General features: G+C 45.4%; 1 long non-coding RNA gene across 1 annotated transcript; it reads right to left on the bottom strand.

Moving 5' to 3' along the window:
* Positions 1–7,086: 7,086 nt before the first annotated feature.
* Positions 7,087–11,828, bottom strand: LOC311591887. The gene is made up of 3 exons (XR_014777244.1): positions 11,327–11,828; positions 10,825–10,955; positions 7,087–7,456 (listed from the first exon to the last, which is right to left on the bottom strand). It is a non-coding gene; the product is annotated as an uncharacterized lncRNA (long non-coding RNA).
* Positions 11,829–16,266: the final 4,438 nt, after the last annotated feature.

Below are 16,266 nucleotides of genomic sequence, written 5' to 3'. Positions count from 1 at the left end.
CAGCTGGCAGCTAGGGCTGCTACTCTTGTCTCCCTGGGGCCCTTCTGGGAGGCTGGAGTCAGAAGTCTGCGCATGCTGAAGTCGGGGAAACCTGGCGTGTGGGACGGTCTGGGCCTCACCATTAGCCCACTTCTACCATTGGCTACAGGAAGGGCTAGTTTGTGGCCAAGCAACGTGCCTGGACAGAACAAGCAACCCAGAGCCACTTGGTGCACACATTCAGGCACAGGGGAAGTGGGTGAGGGTGAGCCTAGCTGTGTTTGAAATACCCTGTCTGCAAAGGCATCATGGGAGAAGTGAGAAGGGGAGAGAGGGCAGGAGGGGTGGGTGAAATCGGGAGAGAGGAGAGCCAGGCAGGCAAAGAGGCTAAGCTAGGGTGGCTGTGGAGGAAGGGGCATTCAGTTGGCTCCTGGAAAACCAAGAGTAAAGGGGAAAGACCAGGGTATTACTGCAGAATGGGTCGCCTCTAGGCGTAGCTCAGAGGGGAAAGGTACAACTGGCCTGAAGAGGACTGGCAGAACTCTACTGCTCAGTCAAACCTGAAGGAGGCTGTTGTGGATGGAGATCCTGACCAGACCAAACCAGGAGTTACTACTGGCGAGTTTCTGAAAAACTAGTAATTAGCTGGAAGGAGAAGCTGGGTATGGTGGAGCACACCTTTAATCCCAGCACTCAGGAGGCAGAGGCAGGTGAGTTCAAGGCCAGCCTGGTCTACAAAGGGAGTCCAGGATAGCCAAGGCTACACAGAGAAACCCTGTCTCAAAAAAAACAAAACAAAACAAAAAAACAAAAAACAAAAACAAGCAAACAAACAAACATCATCATCATCAACAACAACAAGCCCTAAAGGAGGCTGGAGAGATGGCTCAGAGGTTAAGAGCACTAACTGCTCATCCAGAGGTTCTGAGTTTAATTCCCCAAAGCCACCTGGTGGCTCACAACCGTCTATAATGTGATCTGATGCCCTCTTCTGGCCTGCAGGAGTACAAGCAGGCAGAACACTATATACATAATAAATAAATAAATAAATCAGAGAGAGAGAGAGAGAGAGAGAGAGAGAGAGAGAGAGAGAGAGAGAGAGAGAGAGAGAGAGGAGATAGGGAGGAAATATACCCCTGAATGAAGTCAGGGATGGGAACGAGGCCACGGCATCATTAGTCTACTTCCTGCTGATCAGGGCCATTGAGCTCCTTGGGGACAAGTATGATCTTTGCTGTCTGGATATCTATTTTTTTTTTCTTTTTGTTTCTTCTTTGCGCGTGACTACTTAACAAACCACACCCAACAACCCACCGTTGGGGCTCTAGCGTTTCCATACCTTCTGAAAACGCCCCAGAATTCCAAATGTGACACAATCACAGAAACTGCATTTGGCAAAAAATCAGAACCCTGCCAGAGCACAAGAGAAATCATAGTCAGCTGCTTCGAAGCAGCTTCACCTGAGATTAGAACGAAAACATATTCTCTTATATTATTTCTCTCCCCCCCCCCCATGTGTGTTTAAAAGAAACTAAAGTTACAAAATTCTCACTACCAGGGTCTCAGGTTAGGCTCGCCTTGAACTCACTGATAATGAGGATGACCTTGAACTTCTGACCCTCTTGGCTCCACCCCCTGAATGACGAGATTACAGGCATGCCCCACCACTTCCAGTTTCTGGCACGAGGGTATTAAGCCATAGGTTTCATGCATGCTAGGCAAATACTCCACCACTTGAGTTATGGCTCCAGCACAATTTCAGTCCTATCAGGACTACAACTTTGAAATGTCTGATTGGCTGCCCCCCCCCCCCACCTCGCTTGTATCTGCCTCCTCTACACCTCTCTGTCCACAAAAGCCCCAGCTCTCCTCAGCTCACCAGGCACCTTTACTAATCTTGTAGGTGGGTTGTTGCTCTGTAAATTACTAGTAGATTATTTAACCACATTTGAAGTTTTCTTTCTCAATACCTTGTAAGCCACACCTGCGTGTGATCTGTCAGCAGATGCCTTGCTGCTGGGCCTCAGAGGTCCCCTCCCTAAGCCAGCCTTCTTGGGCTTGACTGTGGTGTGGCAGGAAGACTGGGCCTGAGGCAGAACACCTAGAGGGACACTGTGTTTCAGCCACTTCCTAGAAATAGCCACTGCCACTGTTTCTGCATGCGCGCATGCACGCATTTGCCACACCTTCCTGGTAGCCCCAGAGATGGCACTGGCATGGATGCCTCCTCTAATTTTATCACAGCCTCTCCCATCTCACCCCGGCTCTAGCCTGTTGCAAAGAAGGAGAAGGTCTCACCCTGACTTCAGTGAGCCAGGGGCCATGATGTACAGAGTGGGAGGGAAGGAAGAACAAGCCGGACCGGGTACCTGAAGGAGAGCATTTGGGGCGGATGTCCATCTTACGACCGCTCTGCTTTTGACGCAATGCGGTGCCTTTCCAGAGATGTTAGGGAAGGCTGCTTGAAAGGAAACAACCAACCATGGAGTTTTATTGGGGGAACTGGAAGCTCATTTATTCATTCACCTTCACCAAACACTTGGCTTCTCAGCTCCTGCACACCAACGCATCAAATGAACGTTTATAGAGCATCCAGTATGCGTAATCCCCATGAGGTCAGAGCTCACAAACTGGGTGGCAGCAATCCCGTGCTGATGATGAAAGTGAACATCTCTATGGATGTGCTCCCACGTGGAAAAGAGTCCAGAAATCTAGCAGAGCAGGACTTGTGGAGGAATGCCTTGAGTGGATGGAGCAGCTGTCAATAAAGTGCTGTTGGCCAATCAGCTGGGCAGAAGGACGGGAAGTGGGCGGTGGAGCTTCTGAGAGAAGGTAGAAGAGTGAGTGGGTAGCTGGATAGCTGAGAGCTGGGGAAGAAGCCGCCCCAAGAGTCGTCAGATTGGCAAGTTATTGGTATATACGTAGGTTTTGAGGCCATAGAATTAGAGTAGTTTTGAATCTGCTCTGTGTAGTGGTTGCAGCTTTAAAATGCACTATTGTGCCGGTTATTGGCTCCTTAGGCCATACTGATAAGTTAATTGCAACGAGGACTACTTTCTGAAGTGAGTCTCCTCCGCTGAGGCCCTGTGAGCAGTGTGATAGGCGGAGGCAGACTTGCTGAGGGCTCTACGTTCTGAGAACTGCTGTTGCTTCCAGCAGTACAGAAGGATCTGGGACCACAAAGGACACAGAGCTGCTCATTTAAATAAAAACGTAGACCTTATGTCTTAGCTAAATCTAAACCAGCCTGGAATTGAAAGGAATCCCAAGGCATGCAACCCCTCTTGATTCCATTTGTCTTGCGTCTAAACTGTATAGCCATGCACAAAAAATGGCCAGGTTTCTCTCTCTCTGTCTGTCTGTCTGTCTGTCTGTCTGTCTGTCTGTCTGTCTGTCTGTCTGTCTCTCTCTCTCTCTCTCTCTCTCTCTCTCTCTCTCTCTCTCTTACACAAACACATACACACACACACGCACCCTACACACACATACCCTACACACACACTTTTTAGAGTCCCATATAGCCTGGGCTGTTCTGGAAACTTGCTATGTAGCCAAAGATGGCATTGACCTTCTGATCCTCCTGTCTCTACCTCAGGTACCCACCACCACATTGGATTCCTGAGGTGCCTTCCTGGACTTTCTGCATGCCTAGTAAGTACTCTACCAATTGAGCTGCACTCCCAGTCAGTCCCCAGAGTTTAAGATGTAGTTTTCCTGTGAATGGATCAGCTAGCTGGGTGTAGGCAGCGCATAAATTCTTGAGGACCAGAGAAGGCCAGCAGAGGGCAGCCACGGGGCTCCCACCTGTGTTTTTTTTTTTCCTCTCCTTCCCTTAACAGGCAAGTCTAGGGTGCTGCACTCACTACCCTCAACCCAGACACTCAGTTCTTTCCTGCACCTTTATCCTTTAGTTAGTATGAGCCTATCTAGCCCAGGTCCTAGAAAAGGCACAGTCAACACATTCATCCAGATACATAACTGTTTGCACTTAGTTCTGACTTGGAGAGAAAAAGATGTCACAGGCTGCAGGTGGGCACGCCTGTGACTAGTGCCATCAAGTACCTATGGTGGGCAGCAGCTGCCAGATCTCCCTGGAGCCCTTCCTCAGTGTCAGCTGAGTCTGTCCTTGAGAACTGACGGTATCCCTCTTTCCCTGTGAGATGCCTCCCCCCACCCTCCAGGACTGGATTTGGGGCTTTGGGCTTGATGCTAATATTCCACAAACCAAGGAGACTATAGCACTACTGTCTGTGCTGTGTGTGTGTGTGTGTGTGTGTGTGTGTGTGTGTAGGTGGGGGCTTCTTTTTTTTCTTCCAATTTTCTTAGTAATGATTTGTTTTTGAAAAAAATTGCAGCTTATTCTTTTCTAACCTGAGAGAAAAAATATGTTTTCAGCTGTGAACATAGATCTGTGTAGACATACCAGTGAGAGAGCGAAGTTCCTACGCAGCCAGGAGTGTGTGTGTGTGTGTGTGTGTGTGGTTTTTCAGTCATCTGAACCAAACAACCTGTTTTTCCTTTTTTATTTCCAATCCATTGTGGGCCTGTACTTTTGTAGACTATAATAAAAGCAAATTACTAGAAAAACGAAAAAAAAAAAAAAGGCATACCTACAAAAGACAAGCTCTAATTTTTTATGATTGTATTAAACAAACATAAAATTACTGTCAGGTTGCTATAAAAGTTTCTAAATATTTGCTGATTTTTGTGCTTATCAAAGATTACTTAAAAGCAATTCACCGACTGGCACTAGTCTGGGCTGCTGATGTAGGCGTGGGAAGTGGGACAATTCAGGAAGGAGGTGGTCTACGGTTCTGGAGAAGGTCTGGAGGCTTCCTGGGCCTTATCAACAGTGTTTTCCTTCATGAGCTGACATGTCTGTGTTTTGATCTTTATTAAAGGGAGCAGGGTTTCTATTGGGAGGGGTTAGCAATGGCTTGGGGTCTGTAAGCACACTTTGGCTGACCTATGGGGGTCCTCTGCACATAGATTGTCTGGCTTGAGTTGCTCAGTCTTCTCAGGATGCTCAGTCTTCCCTGCTAGTATCTGCCTCCTCTGGACCTTTCTGGTCAGTGGGAGAGACGTGGGGGGTTGGGGGGTGGGGGGGTGGGGTGGGGAGAGTGTTGATGTTTCCTGGACGTGGACTGGATGGGTGATAGAGTGAGGGTGAGAAGGGTCTAGGGTGGGAGAAGTGGAGGAGGAAAAAGAAGTAGAAGTGAACAAGTAAGCGATAGCGTGGGCGGTCTTTCCAGTTCTTCCATCTTCAGGGCAGAACCATAGGCAATTAAGGGGACGGATGCGTTTCCCTGATGTGCCTCGTAAACATATTAGCCCATTTGAAAGTACTCGCAAATTGCCTGGGGGATCTTATTGAAATGCGGATTCTGATCCAGCAGGTCTGGGCTTGGGTCTGAACAGCTGCATATCTATAAGCATCCGGGTAACAGCAACAGGGTTGATAGGGGAGAGCCTGGGGAGTGCTGTTGGCAGGTCTGTGGTGCTGGAAGAGAACGCTGAATCTCCTTCACAGGCAAGGCAGGGGTCTGGTGCAGTGCCTTTCTGTAAGTCAGACTCTGCGGTCTGTAGCTCCAGAACAGGATTCAGTAACGCTGGGCCAGGGCCTAAGCGGGGCATATGTCAGCACCCTTTAATGAGTGTGGGCACTTCAAACCAAACCAAACTGCCAGGTGCTGTAAATGCCTGTACGAGTGATACAAAACAAATGGGCATACTTCTTTTAATAAGCTAGATTTTACAGCCAAAATTTTTTTTTTTTAAGACAAGAAACCAATGGCAGACTTCTCTGTTACACCGCAATCTAGAGCTTTAGGAGAGGTGAGCTCTGTCTCTGAGCCGAGCATGCTCAGAACTACAGGTGAAGGCAGAGTCCTGGTTGCCCTTAGGGCTCTGACCCCTTGTCAAGATGCCATGATATTGTCTGGGCAACCCATTTGCTGGCTGACCTTGGTCTCGCTGAACTTCTGAGAGACCTTTTAGTCCTATACTCACAGCTTTATGCTTTCCTTTCAGGATAAAGGCAAGTATATTCTCTTTCTGTATAAAATATATTTATCTATCTGTCCATTTATCCACATATATCTATCTGTACTTAGTTATCTATTACCTTATTTGTCTGTCATGTTCTCTCTCTCTCTCTCTCTCTCTCTCTCTCTGTCATCTACCTATTATCTATCTATCGGTATCTATTACCTATCTATCAATCTATCTATCATCTATTGGTATCTGTTATCTATCTATCTATCTATCTATCTATCTATCTATCTATCTATCTATCATCTATCTATCTATGTTAGTTGGGAAAGTGGCAGTTTTTTTCTTTAGTCTGGTTAGCTCAGTCTGTAGAGCATAAGACCCTTAATCTCAGGGTTGGGTGTTTGTGCCCCACTTAGGCCCCATTTGTTAGTTCACATTTAAAACTGGCAGTTTTTTCTCTAATCTGGATTGTTCCCAAATAATTGAGACAGAGACTATTTGATTTATTCGACAAACTTTAAAGCACACTCATTGAGCAGATAGTAATCTATTCTAATCCTTTAAGATAATTTGGCTACTTCCCAACCAAAATCCACCAAATACTTGCACTTTAGTGTGGATCTGGCCCTCTCTGCTCCATGTGTGCTCTCATGGTGGCTCCTGGACCCTCACCTTGTGGTCAAAATCCTCTTTTTTCCCCTCTCTCTACCCATCCCCTCGCTGGGATTTGAAGTCCAGCCCTATTCCTTCCTCTATTCAGCTTTTTATTGACCAATCAGAGAATAATCGGGGAGCAATGTTTACACCACATGGAGACAGGAGATTCTTAGAATAAGTGCTATAATGAGATGTTCAGATTGCAATCAGGTACGGGGGTCTAGAAATCAGCATTTGAAGAACAGAAGCAAAACTCTTTTCCATTTGTATTGAAAGAAGATATCTGTGGCTCTGTTACTTTTGAAAATTTCTTCTCCCCCCCCCTCCGCACACCCTGTGTGTGTGTGTGTGTGTGTGTGTGTGTGTGTGTGTGTAGACAGAAATTCTTTATTTCCACACAATTGCCTGGTTTCCCACTCAGGAAAGAACCCACAGCTTAAGAGCTCCTGGCCAGAAACAGGGTGTAGGGGCTCCATCACTGTTGGGCTCAGGAACTGGGTGGGTGACACACACAGTAAGAGCTTGGAGCCACTGCAGAGCGCTGAAGGCTGGAGTCTCGGAGCTGGAGATGGTATATGTTGGAGGGAGGCATTGCACTGATGGAGAGCATCATCCTAGACACCAAGAGGATGTCGGTAGGTCCTGCTGTTTGCATCCAGGTCGCTGGTAGGACCATCATCCAGTTCAGCTTTTATTCAACTCTGAATAGATAGGAAGGTCCTGCCGAAAGTTAGGTCAGTGCAGGGCAGCAGGTATAAGACAAAGGGTGAGAAAAGGACAAGGATGTCTCTTAGTTGTTTTCCTGTGGTGAGCTCCTCAGGTCTGTCTATGGAAGGAGAAACATTCAGGTCAAAGTGTCTCCTTTTATTTCCTCCACCGTTTGGCTGGTGCCCTCCCCAAGAGAATACAGAGCTTTTACTTCAGTTTAACTTGGAAATAGGAAGAATTAAGGATTGGAGACTTAGATTCTAGACCCAGTTCCGCTACCACCATATGTGTAACCTTATTATATCTGAGAAGTCCTTAGCCCTCCCACACATGGAAAGGGTGATGCTATTAACTTCCTCAGAAGGAAGATAGGAAGACTCAAGAGAGATATAAAAGCTGAGTTAAAAGTAACCGCCACAAAGTGTAATAACATACGTATTTGAAAATGCCACAGTGAAACCCATAATGTTACATGCTAACTTCAAAGATATATATGAAAATAAAACAACTGCTACATTAGAACCCTGCTGTATACTGGACATTGTTTTACGTTGGGGTCTGCGCAGGAGGAACAGCAAAACAGCTCCAGATAGAACTCATGGAACTCACCCGCTAGCATACACATGATGGGTGTGTCTTGGCATGAGAACCATGTGTCCTGAGGCCTTCATTCTGTTATGGCGCACAGCTGTGCTGGTTATCCTTGCGGTCCTCATAATCCCCATTAATATATGAATTGTATGAGTACACTGAACTATAGCATTGACATACACAGCAATAATGCTTGATTTCTTTCAGACATTGCTGCTGGAGCAGATTAATGATTCAACCACCACCCTTGTAGAGTGCTAACAATGACCCTTAGAAAGAATTTGGAAAAATAGATGGTTTAGCCAAGTTAGGTAAAGATGTTTTTATTGGCTCTGATGCCGAAAAATTTTAAGGAACAATTTGAAGTTTAAAAAAAGTGCACTCTTAATACTAAAGCTAGGGACTTTTTGATGTTGGTGAGAAAAGACAATACCCCAATTAGCACTAGCTGACGTGACTCTCTCACTGAAGCTGGCCTTCAAGGTGACTAATTTCCTATACTTACTTTTGCCCTCAGCTTCCTGATATAATTTAATAGAAATTATTAATGAGTAGATGAGCATTTTTAGGATTTAAAGTAGAAATGGCTGATTCTTTTTATATAGAAGTTTAGACTTGTGATTCTTTTAAGATCTTTATAAGATTATTTTTTTAAGATAATTGATTGTTTTTCCTCATAACTGCAAATTACAGCCTGCCAGTAAAGAAGTTGCTTAGTTACAAATGTATATGGATTCTTGGAAATAACTTTCTTCATGTTTGTCATCCATAATATGTAAAACATTTGATCATGTGAAGGTATTGAGGATAATGTTTTTCTTACATAGACTCATTGTAATAATTCACTTAAAGAAAATAGATGCTTTGAGTTCAAGGCCAGCCTGGTTTAGAAAGTTAGTCCAGGATAGCCATGGCTACACAGAGAAACCCTGCCTCAGAAAAAAGAAAGAAAGAAAGAAAGAAAGAAAGAAAGAAAGAAAGAAAGAAAGAAAATAGAATGTAAACACATTCTGATTTTTGTACTGCTTGAAAGATCTTTCTGGGATATATAAGCTGGTGGGAGAAATAATAAGGTTTTGGGGATCAATTTTTCTATCTACAAAGATGTGTGTATGAATATATGTATGTGTGTAAGGTTGTTGGAACTTGCTCTTTTGAGTTTGTTCCTTCCACCAAAGTGTATATGCATATGTACAATAGCTGGTTGGGTTGAAATTTGCTCTTTGGAGTTTGTTCCATGTATGTATGTATGTATGTATGTATGTGAATGTATGAAGTAGGAGAAACTTGAAAGAAGAAGCTTGTTGAAACCTATCTGCTGAAGTCTGTCTTACTTCATCATCAAGTCAAGTGTGTTTGTGTGTGTGTATATGTGTGTGTGTTTCTTTTCTCTCCTTCTTTCCTTTTCTTTTTTTATATGCTTGCCATCATTAGTGGCACAAGGAGACATCAGCCATAGCCCCAGCTTGCCACCATCAGTGGAAGCCATTGCTGGTACCAATCAGTTCTGGCCTGGGAGGGTGCCCCTCAGAGAAAGTCTGCAGGGTCAACAACCAGCCTCGGGATCTATGCCCTGCCTCAGTTTCCCTGGTTGATACTTTTAGGTGTGACCACTCTATTTCTTACATCTGATCTTGGATTCATGGGAGTGGTCCTCCTTGATGATTAAGTTCAGTGAGCTTCTGGAAAGTCCATCAAAATTTTTCTCAATGGAAGGAGCTACCAACCGGAATGAACAAGTCTTGCCTCAGGAGCCTTTTAAAGCAATCTTTTTTTTTTTTTTTTGCCCTAGACTAAATAGAAAGTAAGAACATTGTCCCCATGGAGGAGGCGGTAGGATTGATTTGAACATCTGTAGGTAGATTTAAAGACCTAGGAACAAACCGGAACTAGACAGCTTTGAAACTGATTGTTCCTTTAAGTGTGGCTTGGAGTAGAGGCGGCTTCAAGATTGAATAACCGTGAAGCAGTCCAAAACAAATGATGTTGGAAGCCAGCGTTTGTACATAAATAGCATCGCCAAAAGAGGGAAAAGAGTCCGAGGGTTCAAATGTTACAGAAAAACCGCACAGACCTCAGGCATCTGATTGTTTTTACTTCTTCTCTAAAGAATTTTCTAATCAGAATTTTAGCTAAACTTTTTAGAACTTGCTGCTGGCTCTGCTTGTCTCAGAATGAGGCCTTGTCAGACTCATGTGCCACCTAGAGCCTATTACTTGTAGCTGTATTTTATCTCATTAATTTAAAGCCTTACACTATTCCTGGGAGGGAGTTATTTGATGACTCTTAGAAAACAGTGGTTCAAGCTACAGAGTGGCAGGGTTGGGGGTTGGCCATTGATCTCTCCTCTCTGTCACACTTCCTGCCTGATGTGCCCTAGTCCACTGAACACTCACCCTGGGCACTGCGTTGTCCAAGGTAAGCGTGTGCGTATGTACCTAAGCATCCTAGCTTTTACTTATTATTTCTCTCTTAACAGACTTGAGGGCAGCTGAACTTGGTGAGAGAGGTTTAAAGATCTTTGGCTTTTATCCCTCAGTCATATTCAGGGACAGAGGCTATTTTTCTAATGTGAAGGACACCGGTGTGCATTATATTTACCTTGTGAGAATTTCCTGGTTCGTGCCTCTTTTCATGTCTCAGTGTGCAGTGGTGTGTTTGTATCTCTATGTCTGAGACTGTGTGAGATTCGGCGTCTCTGTGTATATACTGAAAACTCTTTTAAGTGTTCTTCTGAGTGTTCTTTTGTGGGACTTGGGAAGAAAAATCTCTCTTCTCACATGGCGACTCACGTGAAGAGAAATGACCATGTTATTTAGGCTGTGACTGACGTCTCAAAAGCTGGGAAATGCCAGGGATTTAGCAAGCAAGAAATCTGAAAAAAAGTTAACTAACCTTCTCTTTTCTGGGATCTGAAGAAATAAATTAGAAACACAGCGGGACAATGACCATCGCACCAAGCAGGCTTACAGGTAGCCAGACAATTAACCTGTTGCTGTTGGTCCAGGCAGACGAGCCGTGAGAACCTAAGAATGGGGACGTAACTATTCAGAAATGCATCCCAAACTGGCGCAGGAGACATAGTGGACAGCTTTGGGGAAAACAGAAAACATGTGGCTTGGAGCAGCCTTGTAAGTTTGTAAGTGGAAATGAAAGATGGCTCCGAAGGTTCTAGCATGACTAGTCATGTTATGGATGGCCATGTAACCCCTCCCCCCCGTGTGACCCGCACCATCTGCCAGCTCAGAAGATAGACAGTCCGATCAGGGTTTGTGATCAGCCATGCAGGGCCTGCTTTAAGTCATTACTGTGCTAGGTATGGTGAGAAGTTAGAAGGGAGGGAGATCTGGCTTCTGCCAGTTACTGGGGCTCAGAGCTTATGTGGGACAAGACTTACCAACCAAGGGGAACTCCTTGGTCTCACTCCTCTCTGTGGAGATTTTGTTTTTAGCTTCACAGGAATAGTTCTTAGCACTCCATTCTTGGTTCACTGAGATGGGGAAGGAGGCAGTTCTGTCAAAGAGAGCCAGGGCTTTCCCTATGACCTTCCCATCAAGGTAGAAGGAGTACAAGATTGGAAGGGAGCCCCTCTGGGTCTCACAGAGAAATGTCACCATGTCTCCTACGGCAGGGCTGGTGGCTTCATGTTGCAGAGTGAGCACAGGATGGGATACAGGCACTGGAGGAGGGTACATAGAATGGGAGAGTCAGCCTGATTGTCCAGGATCCTTTCAGGAGCATCGTTCTTCTCTCATCCACTTACTCTGTATTGGGATGCTCAGATAGTTACTTTCTCTCTTGATTCTCCCATCCTCAGTGGCCACCATACACTGGTAAAACCCCTAGTCTTCCTCCTTAGCTTCTGCAATGTGTAATAACTGGCTACGACCCCTGTTCAGAATGGCACGGTTGTTCTTATAGAAAGAATAAAAGAGCTGCAAATCTGGCTTCTCGGGATGCACTTCTGCCTTACACTTCAGGATCAGATCTTTGGAGTCTGGAGAGGAAACGCGGCTCAGCACAGGAGTCTGCAGCAACTCTAGGGAGACACAAGCCCAGGGGTCAGAAAATCCCAGACAGTGAAGTCCAGGCTGATCTTCCACACATACATTGGGCTATAAATATGAGGCCCAAAAGAGAGCTGGTTTCATCCCTAGAGCTTGTTCATTGCCCTCGTGCAAGGAATCTGAAATGACTCCTACAAAGCTAGGTCCCATGAGAGCCCCAGAAAGTCAGAGCCAGATGACTCCTTAGTGGTTGTGGTTCTCAGAGGGAAAAAAGTGGGTATCTGGGCTGGTCCAGGGCTCCTCGGAATTTCTTGCATCCTTTGGCTCCATGCTGGACATTATTTTGCGTAGCTCGGGGCCCAATGAATTGGCTTACCATCATCTGCAGAGAGGGGTCCTGCCCAGAGAGCCACTGACCTCCAGGATCCATGAACAATACTTTACTGTCCCACCAGACCCCTCCAACTCATGACTCACCTTGGGATTCAATCATGGAAACTGCAAGAGATCAAAGTGATAAAATTAAATCAAGTAGCAGGAAAAACCATTCGCACGAACCACCGGTAGTTATATCATTTTGAGCTACCAACCGCCCAGCCCCAAAGCCAGTCAACCATCTACCACCCAACCACCGAATCACTAAGCCACTCAATCACTTCCTCTAACCATTAACCAGCAAACATTTATAGTGGACACATTCCCCACAGTCCTCCACACTACCTCTGGTCAAGCTTTGCCTTTCTAGACAGGCCTTCCCTAGGACCCCAATCAGAATTCTCCCCAGTCACAGAATCCTATTACTCTCTACAGTAGTAGTACTCTGCAGTACTATTACTAGTACTCTCCCCAGTAGTAGCACTCTGCAGTACTATTACTAGTACTCTCCACAGTAGTAGTACTCTGCAGTACTCTTACTAGTACTCTCCACAGTAGTAGTACTCTGCAGTACTCTTACTAGTACTCTCCACAGTAGCAGTACTCTGTTCCTGCTTCAGGCTCCTGGGTGCTAAGATGACGAGCTGAGCCACCACATATGGTTTGAATTTGCCTTATTTATTAAGTTGCCAAACCCATTATTGCTTACCTTCCTTATATTTCCACAGGGTCAAAGGTCCTGCACCCTGGCTAGCCAACCACCTGTCAAGCCTGCCTTTCCTCTTCTGCCTGTTTGTCTCTCTCTGTAGGGAACATGGTGAGCTTTGTGGTCCAGCTGGTCCTTGGGGCTGCCTTAAGGAGTCAGTAATCCAGGGCTCTCTCCTCTCCATTTCTCCAGCCACATTGGCCAGTCATGTGGTGACTGCTCCACCAGTGAAAGCTCACAGTAGAGGGTCTCTGATCCCTAAACTCAGCTAGGAGCACTGTGTTACATTCCAAAGTTGTGACTTGTAAATATGTGTGTGTGTGGGTGTGTATACATATATATGTGTGTGTATTATACTTTATAATATATTTATAATATATAAAATATATTTAATACACTATATTTAGTACAATATATATTTAAATTAAAATTATATTTAGTACAATATATATTTAAATTAAAATTAGATTAAAAATAATATATATATTTTTTTCTTTGCTGGTTGACTTTTCAGGTACAGGAGAAAGAAAAAAAAATCTTATTTTCCAATGGCCTATTTGCTTGTTTGTGTCTTTATTGTTTGTTTGTTTGATTGATTGACTTCATGGAACAGAAAAACAAAATTATTCCTAACTATGACCTCTTCCTGGACAGAATTTGTGACATTTGGAGCCCGTGGGGAAAGTGCCTGCTCTGCTCTGTGCTCCTCTTTCTGCGTCATAACGCCACTCCATGCTCTAGGCACGGCCATCTTGGCAAGTGGCAATGCCTGACACTCACACTACCACAGGGGCAGGACGGCCTGTGCTGACTATGCCTTAGTAGGAGGTTCCCTGGGTAAACGTGGAGGTCTATGATCTCATGGAAGGACAGCCCTTGGCACTTGTCTTGATAAAGTCCAGGACATCTCAGTTTTGAAGCCAGGATCTAGACACTGAGCTACAAAGCTGGGCAGAGGGAGCTGGGGGCCAGCTTTCTGCCATTCAGTATAGTGGAGAACGAGACACAAGCAGGACCACCCGTGATGCCTGGGGACCGCAGAAAAACAGCCTCTTTCCTTCCTTCTCCCCATTCTTGTCACCTATGAGTCTGATGTTGTAAAAGGCAAGGCAAGACTTGGCAGCAGATGACCTTGACTAGACTCAACGAACCCGCCTCTTGCTGTGAGCTTGGACAAACCGCCCCCAATCCCTCCTTTTGTCATATCATATGATTGGGAATGATAATAGTAATTTTTAAAATAGGTGGTTGTGAAGGTTATATCGACCCACTGCCTGGAAAACTGGTTCCTACACTAACTGGAAGTGGAAAGAAGGTCCAGTCCCAGAGTAGACAAGAATCTGTTCTGGAGTTATGTTCCCCCTACCTTTCTTTCTCACTGGACAACCATTCTGCAGTTACAAAATGTACTCTGAACCGAGTTGAGAGTTTGGAAGCTTAGAGCAAAAGAGAGGGCATCTAGACAGCGAAGCCACTGAAGTGAACTCACGTCTCCAAGTCCCGATGACTTGCTGCTCCGTTGCATAGCAGGACGTTGGAGCTGTGAGTGTGAAATAGGCCTCTGTAGTCAAGGTGGCAGCCAACTGGGATTAGACTGAGTGGGTGACGTTTGTCTAGAGAAGTTTCTCTGAAGAGGACCCAGGGACCACAGTTAGATGTAGGCCGAAGTTGACAATTTGACAAGGTACGGAAGAGCGATTGCCACACTAAGTTGCATTATAGAACCCCAAACAGCAGTAGCAGTAGCTGGGAGCCTCTTGCTTCACAGTGGGAGGGAGAAGAGAGCTCAGCTCCCAGCATACCAAAAGATCATATCAAAGGCAGGTTAGGCTGAGGAGCAGGGTCTGGAAACCGCCTCCTACTGGAATGCTGAGGAACTGGGAGATTTTTATCTGGCAAGGCTTAGCAGAGCACAGACAAAATAGTGGCCTTTAACTGTTCTGTGGAAGAGAAGGAAAGGACTTATTGTGAGTTACTTTATAGGACAGAAAAGCGACTAATTATTGAAAAGTAGATGATCGAGGGAGGCAGACTTAGCTCAACATGAACTACCTCACAGTGGGTCTCTACCTCACAGTGGGTCTCTTCTATGGAGGGACATGCTACTTTGTCAAGCCATGGCTGCCATGCTGCTGGGAAGAGGGTGTGAAGCCGAGTGACACCCGCCATGGAAGCTGTGTGAGCATGTAGTGTTGAGATAACTCCCCTCCCCCTCCACACACACACACACACACACACACACACACATATTGTATCAACTGGCTATGAAGGTGCATTCGTTCCTGAATTCTCAATCGTTAATTGCTGTGCAGGCAGCACCAGGCTAACAGGATGTATAAATGTTTGTCACTTCCTCTCCTGCCCAAAAAAGAAAAGGCAAGCTGCTGTGGGGAAGGTCACGTAGCCCTTCTCCTGTTAGGTTTTTGTATTAGGTTTTGAAGTGTGGCATTTGCAGAATTAAAGTGCTGGCTCCAAATCTGGCTGAAGGACCAGGCTGGAGGACAGAGGCAGGAGACAGGAGACAGGAGAGCAAGGAAGTAAAGAGAGAGCCACCTGGTGGGGATGCAGTGGCGGGGAAGTTGGGTTAAGTTGGAGGGCTAGCTGAGAGACGGCCCCAGCAAAAAGGCCAACAGCCTTATACTATACATGTCTCTGTGTCTTTACTATTAAACCCCAAGCGCGACCACCCAAAAGCCCCCACAGATAACGGGGGTGGGGGTGGGGTGGGGCTACACTAGGAAATGGAACTTGTCTAATTCTTGCTTCAGAAGGAAGCTGAGGGCCATCCCTTAATCTTTCCATATTTAGTGCTGAGGCATATCTCATCATGTTTGATGCTAGGACCTCTAGCCTTCTAGATACCTGATAACTGATAATTAGTAATTGTTGCACATTATCGTGTCCACACACCTCATGTTATTTAAAATGAATTACTATTTTCTAGTTTTACCAATTAGGGCCCATCTATGTCTGAGTAAGTAGGAGGAACGGAGGAAACATAGGACTCAACCTCTGATGGATAGGTGCTGTCATTTCTGTTTTGTCATTTCTTGTTATTTAGGTAACTGCAGGAAGGCTTCTTAGAGCCTTGGTTTCCCCTACTGTTTAATAGGGATTAAAAAAAATAACTGCTCTAGAAAGTTCTAATGGCTAGGTGAGATGAACATACTACAAAGACGAACATACTTGGTGCTTTTTTTTTTCTTCCCTGTTTTTCCTTTGCCCACACCCAAGAGGAAATAGCAGATG

Source organism: Acomys minous, assembly GCF_964271855.1.
Source record: "Acomys minous genome assembly, chromosome: 1".
Taxonomy (NCBI): domain Eukaryota; kingdom Metazoa; phylum Chordata; class Mammalia; order Rodentia; family Muridae; genus Acomys; species Acomys minous.
This window is presented reverse-complemented; position numbering and strand designations above follow the sequence as displayed.